At 44.0% G+C, this 8,065-nt stretch overlaps 1 long non-coding RNA gene across 1 annotated transcript in view; it reads left to right on the top strand.

Annotated features, from left to right (window-relative positions):
• The window catches only part of LOC118207968, a 34,494-nt gene that overhangs the window by 6,470 nt on the left and 19,959 nt on the right, over positions 1-8,065 (top strand). The window contains exon 2 of the long non-coding RNA XR_004761488.1: positions 4,376-4,507. This is a non-coding gene — a long non-coding RNA (uncharacterized LOC118207968). The remainder of the gene's footprint in view (positions 1-4,375; positions 4,508-8,065) is intronic.

The raw sequence follows: 8,065 nt of genomic DNA, 5'->3' as shown, positions 1-8,065 counted from the left end.
TTTACACAGTATGTAAGAGTGCATGTTAGGTTAAGTTTTGACTTTGCAGTTGATGACAATTTTGACATAACTGGAGAAACAAAAGTACGATATGCGTACTTGTTCGGTCTCTGGCATAAATATGCATAAATACTTATTATCTGGATCCCTCCAGCAATTTGAAATAGTGAATTCCAACTAACTCGCTATCTAATTACAATAGGTGAGCAAGCCAATGCTGGTTGAATTCTTTCCTACCTTGATTCAGTAGCTAATGTTAGTTTGCTCATCTACTGTAACCAGATATAATGGATTCTATAGATATCATACATTGATAATATTCAGTAATTTTCAAGATATATATTAGAAATATATAATTAAAACAACAGATTTGTTCATTGACTGATTACTTGTTGTTGATTATTGTTCTTGAAGTTGCTGTTGCATTGGTTACATTTGTGAATGCATTCCACCATTCTAATGAGAACGCAAATATGTACAATAGAATGCAGCCTCGCACTCTTTCTCTCCCCTCTACCAATACCAGAGTATGTTTTTCTATATCCCTATCTATCTCTGTATTCAATTAAATTCAAGATTGCGTTATTGGCATGACATATTGGCAAGAATGTACTGCCAAAGCTTTGCATACAGAAACAAACACATTAAACTATTTCTTTAAGCGATAAACATTTTCTCTCGTTCTCTGTTCTTACACCCAGGCTCACAGGCATTGTAAACAAAAACACTGGAACAGGAATAACAGGAGAGGCTGTAATTTAAGCACAAGATGCAAGGAAGGCATAGAAGGAGGAAATGATATGTATCTTCTGCCTGGAAACAAGTTGGACGGGACAGAGGACAGGAAAAGAGGAGGAGGAGGTAGAGGAGGAAGAGCAAGAAAGCGCATATAAAATTGTCTGTGAAAGCCAATGGCTACAATGCCTGTGACATACTGCCACCAAACCTATGCTGTGTGTCGAACTGACAACCCCTCTTAACCCTTTGAGAAATAGGTTTTTGGAGTGTTCTTTTATTCAAAAATTTAAGTCAGTCTTATAGAACTCCATTGCTTTCAATTACAGAGTGATAGTAGTGATTGTTACATCAGCATTAGAATATTCAGTTCTAATCGCATAATTGTGATTTTATACCCTGAAGGGTTAAATTTGCACCATAATGGGTTGTGTAATACAACCCCATGGCCATAGGTACTAATGTGTGAGCTTTGGTGAATAGAGATAATTATATGCGCACTTATCACACGTTAGCTACATACAATCAGATTAATATCACAGTGTGTGGACAGCTGAGAATGCAGGCGGGTGAAGTTTAGGTCCCTGTTTCCACAGAAGGGAATCTGATCCTCTGTCAGGGGAGAGTGGGGTGAGTGTCATTGAAGATGAAAGACAGTTCCCAGGGAAGCGCTCTGAAGAGTCCTCCTTGTGTCTCTTTATTCTCATCTCCAATATGTGAGGGCGGTGCTGCTCATTTTAGCCCTGGCCCCGTAAACCCGAAAAATGTGAACTTTTCCAGAAGAGTTCTCCGTCTAATTAGAGAGGGTCTCCTAGCGTACACATCAGCCATGTTTCGAGATTATCAGTAATCTCTCATAATATTGTTTTAATTTAAAGCAAGACCATTATTGCCGCGGAGATAATGATTCTCATAATGTCTTTAATGAAGATAATAATGGCGATTTGCTCTCCCCGCTCTAATGTAATCCTGGTGTTTATGTCATGCTCTGCCCAGTCCTGTGTGTGTCCACGGTTATGTGAAAGCGGATTTATGCTTATGTGCGATTAAGTGGATTCCATGCAGTTTGATCAGAAACGTGGTGTGTAACATGTTATATCCTGTGCTTCGGATAGTGTATAGTTTTTTTTTTTTTGGAGAGCATGAGAGCACAACATGTGTGTGTGTGCCTGGTACAATGTGTGTGTGTGTGTGTGTTAATAATCACAACGTGTGTGTGTGTGCCTGGTACAATGTGTGTGTGTGTTAATGATCACAGTGTGTGTGTGTGTGCGTCTGGTACAATGTGTATGTGGTTATTTTTGCAGTGTAAGTCAGGCGTTTGCGTGTTTACCTCCCAGATGAGGCCACTGCTATTATACCCTTGAGCGAAAGGAGTTTAGCATGCATTTTCCAGAATATGTATACCTCAATGAAGGGATCGTGTTTAAAGCATATACTGCGTCTGAGTCGTGGGGGATGAAGCAAATGCATTAATGATGACAGCAACAATAAGCAGGGCTGGCGCACAGCCACCGGGGCCATTCAGCTTGAAAGAGCCGGTGAGGCTGAGCTGTAATCAAGGGTGCTTTTGGAGACGCTCCCTGACAGGATGAATGGGTTTGGCAACAGACATTATTGTGTGTGCCAGGGGGCCGAGAGCTAAGAAAACCAGTTTCTGCACATCCACAGTCACCCCCTGATGCGTGTGGCATATGGAGCGATTGGGTGATTGAGTGGGTGAGCGAGCGAGCGAGCTAGAAAGGTAGCTCTCGCCCATGAACAGTCCTGACAAATGAGGCAGACAGATGAGTAAATAAATGGCGTCAAGTCTACGTGTGGAAAAATACGCCTTGGATGTGGCTTAATGTGACCTTTGATCTGAAGGTCAAAACAAGACCAGCGGGAAGCCTTTTGGCTGACTTTGAGATAATGACCGACATGACAGACACACACAAAAAAACAGAAAGACTGGGAAAAAGAAGGGGACCAAATCAATACTCTTTCATCCTTTCTGTCGATAATCCTGGGGAATAAAGCAGGGGCTCACCGGATCCTTACTAGCACCACCTGTGAGGCAGGTGACGTGTGGCCAGATGTCTTTGAGTGGCTTTGCTCATACCTAACTTCTATACTGCCTTAATGGGACCGTGTGTGTGTTGTGTGTGTGTGCACACTGTGCAAGCCTAACTGGTCAGGCCTTTAATTAAGGTTATTAACTTCATAAGGGGAAAGTAGGGGGCAGATACTGTCAGACAGAGGGGTACCAAAGGGTAGGGGAGTGATAGATGGCTTTGTTATGAACCATGTCTGAACCTCATGACAGTCTGGAAGACATGGAGAGAGATAGATGGATGAATAGATAGAAGAGGAGAGGTAGCTGGAGGAATGAACATCAGAGAGAGGGGGAATCAGACTCACATTGTGGTTTCATACTTGAACTCACACACACATACACACACACACACACACACACACGCCCACACATACACACACACACACACGCACGCCCACACATGCACACACACACACATACACGTGCTCACAGTTACAGTCACACACATTTACAGCGATCTCATTAGACTCTTTTAATATTGAAACTGACAGTGGAATATTAAGTTATATACCAAGCCACCGTGAATCAGACAAATTGGACACTTACTTGGACTTGAAAGATGACCAGGAGATTTCAGCAGCTATTTAATTTCCTTAGCTGTCATGCATCTACCCTACACATTACTTGCCTGTTCACTGCTAAAGACCGCTCTTCCATAGATCACAATGCATTCTGTTTGGTTTCTATAAGGTATTTAGACACAAAGTTATTCTCTTCAAGGGACAGTTTATTATGGAGGAAATTACCAGGTCAGGGCTCATCCCCTCACTCACTCTAATCCGCACCCTGGGCCAGGAGGAGGGATGCCAGAGAAGAGAGAGGAAAGGGGGAGATTTGGGGGATTTTCTGTCCTGCTGGAAAATGGGACACTTTGGAACTAAAGCAGGCATGTATGTCTTCATGCGTCTGTGATGTGTGTGTATATGCATGTGTGAGTCAGCGTGTTGACAGAGGCTCAGATAATTATGACGGCGAAAAATGCTATTTATTTATTTGGGTAGCTGGAAAACATGGAAACTTGCATGAATGGCAACAGTGTCAAAGTGGTGCAGAGGGAAAGAAAGAGAGAAACTGGGAGGGGAAGAAGCAGAGAGAAGGAGGGAGGGAAAGAGGGAGAGGCCTGAAAGGTGTTCTCTGTGGGAGAGGAATACTGAGATAAATAAGAGAGACAGTCGAGGTATGTGGATTTATGTCAGGGTGTCATAGGAGTGATTGAACACATCTGTGTGTGTGTGTGTGTGTGTGTGTGTGTGTGTGTGTAGAGATTCTTAGAGAACGGAACTGAGAAAATTTTGATATTCTTTGGTTATGCTGGATGAATACATTGCACCTTGTATCAACAAACCTTCATGATTAATACACTGCCTGATGCAGTGCATACCTATAACTCATATGCTGGGAATTACAGGAAATATATTTTAATCGCCAGTAAAATACTTTCCTTTTAATTTAATTTGAAACCATTGCTGAGTAGTGAAATAGTTATATTTAGAGAGCTGAACCTGCAGCTGTTTTTTTGGTAACTTCCTGCGTATTGTGTTCCAGCCCTTGGAGATCGGATGGCAGGACAGGGGTTCATGCGCAGGCAGACGGGGGTTCATGCGCAGGCGGACGGGTGGTCAGAAAGCAGGAAGAGCAGAGACCTGGAGAAGATGAGGCACATTCTCATCACTGTCGGTAAGGTTGAGGGGCTTATTTTATTCTCGCCGATAACAGCGTCCGGCCCATTACGTTAATGTATATTTACATTACATTCAATAAGCAGGCTGTCTCATCCAGAGATACTTGGAATGTAAAAGCCCATAGGAGCACCCATGGGAGTAGTAACCAGTTCCGGGTCTGGCCAACAACATTCCCAGACTGTTGAGTGCATGTACATCATCGCTAGAGCACTAAACGCAAGATACAGATACACAAACGTACAGAATAACAGGCCATTAAAATGTGAAACAATCCCATAAAAACCTGAATGAATTACATAAAATGCGCTACATAAGAATTGAAAAATATAAAAATTGAAGTTGGCCTGTCATTCTGCTGTCCTGAACCCTGTGGGTGACAATCCTGACTGGGAGAAGCAACCATCCAGGGAGGCAGTTGCCCCAGGTTTGAGATCTGAAAGGAGAGATCTGCTTGGGGTGTAAGGTTTGAAGATGTGATGGACCTGCACCCTCTGATTTCTGTGATGTTAAGCAGCGTGATGCAAACCACAAGAAAATGTTATGCATCCACAGAGTCATTACCCATAATCCATCTCTTCAGTGCTTCAGTGCTGAGGGACATTTTAAAACTGTAGTATTGAACCCACAATCTCCTGGTGTAAGGGCAGACCCTGTACCCACACGGCAGCTAAATCTAAAATGATATGTATGCTCTAAGCCATTTGCTTTTTAATACTACTACGGCATTTAACTTTATGTTGTACAGTTATGAATCGACTGCTACTATCAGCTGTGACCCCCGATGACTGGACATCGGCGCTGTCCGTGGCCGAAACCTGTATGTATGCGCTTGCTCTGATTAGGAGCATCTGCTAAACACCCGAGTGTGAAGCGTATACATGTAGGCGTCAGACACAAACTCCCAGGACCTCAGCGGCGTACAAAACCATCACAGCTTCTCTGACCTCGCATGTGGGCGAGAGGGGGGGGGGGGATTATTTTCACTCTGCCAGCTTTGCACAGGTGTGTTTTTCAAACTATTCAAACTCTATGGAGTGTGTTATGAAAGCAAACTGAATGCTCTAATTTATTTGAATGAGCGTGGCTATGCTATACTTGCGCTGGTAATTCTTATTGCACGCTTGTTTGCGTTGAAGGAAGTTGGCTGCGGTGTTCACCTTTTCGAGAGGACTCCCCTGAGCCAAATTTGAAAGGAATAATGTTGAAGATGAGCCTTGGCTCTGCACGCGTGTACAAAGTGTCCGGTGCAATATTTGCACTGGCATCAGCATTATCTGCGCCCTTTCAAATAAGTCGTTAAATAAATAAATACGGGTGAGGTCGAGTGCTATGGGAGAGCGCAGTGGCACAAGGAAACTGTGTTTAATAAGAGTAAGGAGGTCACAGATGTCTGCCACTTCACACAGGCTGATTCCACTGAGCGGATGTGTGGGAAAGTGAGAGTGAGGGTCCCCCAGAACCGTTTCTCATTGTAACAAAGTGAGAATGAGGGGGAGGGCAGGGGCGGGAGAGGAGGAAGAGAGATACGGAGAGGGTTCGAGAGAGAAGGGAGAGGTCGAGGGCGAGTGGAGTTTGGGTGGTAGAAAGGCAAGACTGACCGGGGGGTGGGGTCAGGGGGGGGGGGGGTGTGTGATGAGGTGGTGATGTTCCAGAGCAAAGGCAGGGTGGACGTGGGTGTCTCGAGTTACGCTTCATGCAGCATTAAATATGTCACTCTGCACAATGTGCGTGTGCGGTGTCAGGTTAGACCTTCGCACACCCCTGTCAGTAGAGTAAGGAGAACAGGACCTGTGTGTGTATCTGTGTGCGAGTGAGGGAGTGCATGTGCACATGTGGACGTGCATTCACCTCTGTGTGTAATGATTGCGTAATGATTGCGTAATGAGTGTGTAATGAGTGTGTAAATGAGCAATGGTCTTCATCTGCTTTCATCACTCATCACGTCGTCAGTATTTGTGTGTGTGTGTGTGTGCGTGTGCGTGTGTGCATGTGTGCGTGAGAGAGACGGAGACAGAAAACAGCTTGCAAGGTCATGTAATAGAGGCAGAGACCCTTGGGATGTTAAAATCTAGGCTTCTTGTATTTTTGTGTTGTATTTATATTTTTAATGGTGTTTATCTGATTTCATCACTCTGCATAAATTATTAGGAAACTGCGATCCGCAGCTTAAGGAAGAGCACCACACCCCCCCCCCCCCCCCCAACCACAGTACACATGCATGCAGACATTACAGAGGACAAGCTGTCCTTAAGGTGGTCATTAGTCTTTTATTTTTCTGTTCAAAGATTTGTTCTTCTTTAGTTTTATAACATATTCCATCATAGCCGGCGGCATTGTCTGCTGCTCATGCACACCTCAAACCGTACATCATAATGACCCTGCACAAACGAGGAAATGCACACACCCCAACCCTACTCACTTTGTAAGGATGCTACACAAATACAGCACGTAAACTCACACAGCCCAGACTTTACTCGCGTTGCAAGGACACTATACAAGCATGTAAACATATACACCCCAACCCTACTCACTTTGTAAGGATGCTACACAAATACAAGCATGTAAACATACACACCCCAACCCTACTTGCTTTGTAAGGATGCTACACAAATGAGGAGTAGACACACACCTCAAACTGTTCTGACCTTGTCAGGTTACTGCACAAGTGAGGGAGGTATATGACAGTCTCAAGTGAGCGAAACAAACATGCAGGTGCTGTATCTGATAGTCACGAGTGAGTGGAATAAAAACACAGGCGTCTGACAGTCGCAGTGAGTGGAATAAAAACACAGGCGTCTGACAGTCACAGTGAGTGCCCTTCTGGTTGGTTTACTCCACTGGGATAGTGGTTGGGTGGTCATGTGATTTGGCGATTACAGATCTGGGTTTGTTCCCCCAAGAGCTGCTGAGGGAACTTTGTCTAATGTCTGATTCTCAGGTGTGTTGCTGCGGTTGTGCCTTTGAGAGGGATACGGAACTTCCCTAGTGGGATATTAGGCTGTATAAATGAATAATGTGACAAGCTTAAGCTGTTTCAGTCTCCCTAAATAAAAGCATCTGTGAGGCATTTAAACCATGTAAATAATACCAGCACAGCTCGCCGCTTCTCACGCAGTCCGCAGCTTGTCCTTTGTACTGATCTGAGTACAGTGGGTTATGTGACAATTAAGGTATGACAGGAAAATAGTAATTGGCCTTTGGCAATGACAATTTCCAGCTTGCACCAGCTATACTGATCTGGATACAGTGGACTATATCACATTTCAGAGTTTTCCAGTGTCATCAGCACATTCAGAACGATGACCAAAAAAAAGAAACGCGCACTGTCTGACATGGAGGTCACACGATCTCTTCTCTCTGAGCAGGTATTTTCTTCGCTAAAATCTTGCCAGAATCCAGTGACCCATGCTGACGGAATAATTTATTAATGGTAAATGGCAGTTTAGAAGCCTTAAATGTGTTTTAATAATTGAGGGAAGGAAAGAGACGGGGTGTGAAATGAAGGAGGGTTTTTGAGTCATCGTTCTATTGTTTTTCTGTCTTTAGGAGACAG

This window comes from Anguilla anguilla, chromosome 11, assembly GCF_013347855.1.
Source record: "Anguilla anguilla isolate fAngAng1 chromosome 11, fAngAng1.pri, whole genome shotgun sequence".
NCBI classification, from domain to species: Eukaryota; Metazoa; Chordata; class Actinopteri; order Anguilliformes; family Anguillidae; genus Anguilla; species Anguilla anguilla.
This window is presented reverse-complemented; position numbering and strand designations above follow the sequence as displayed.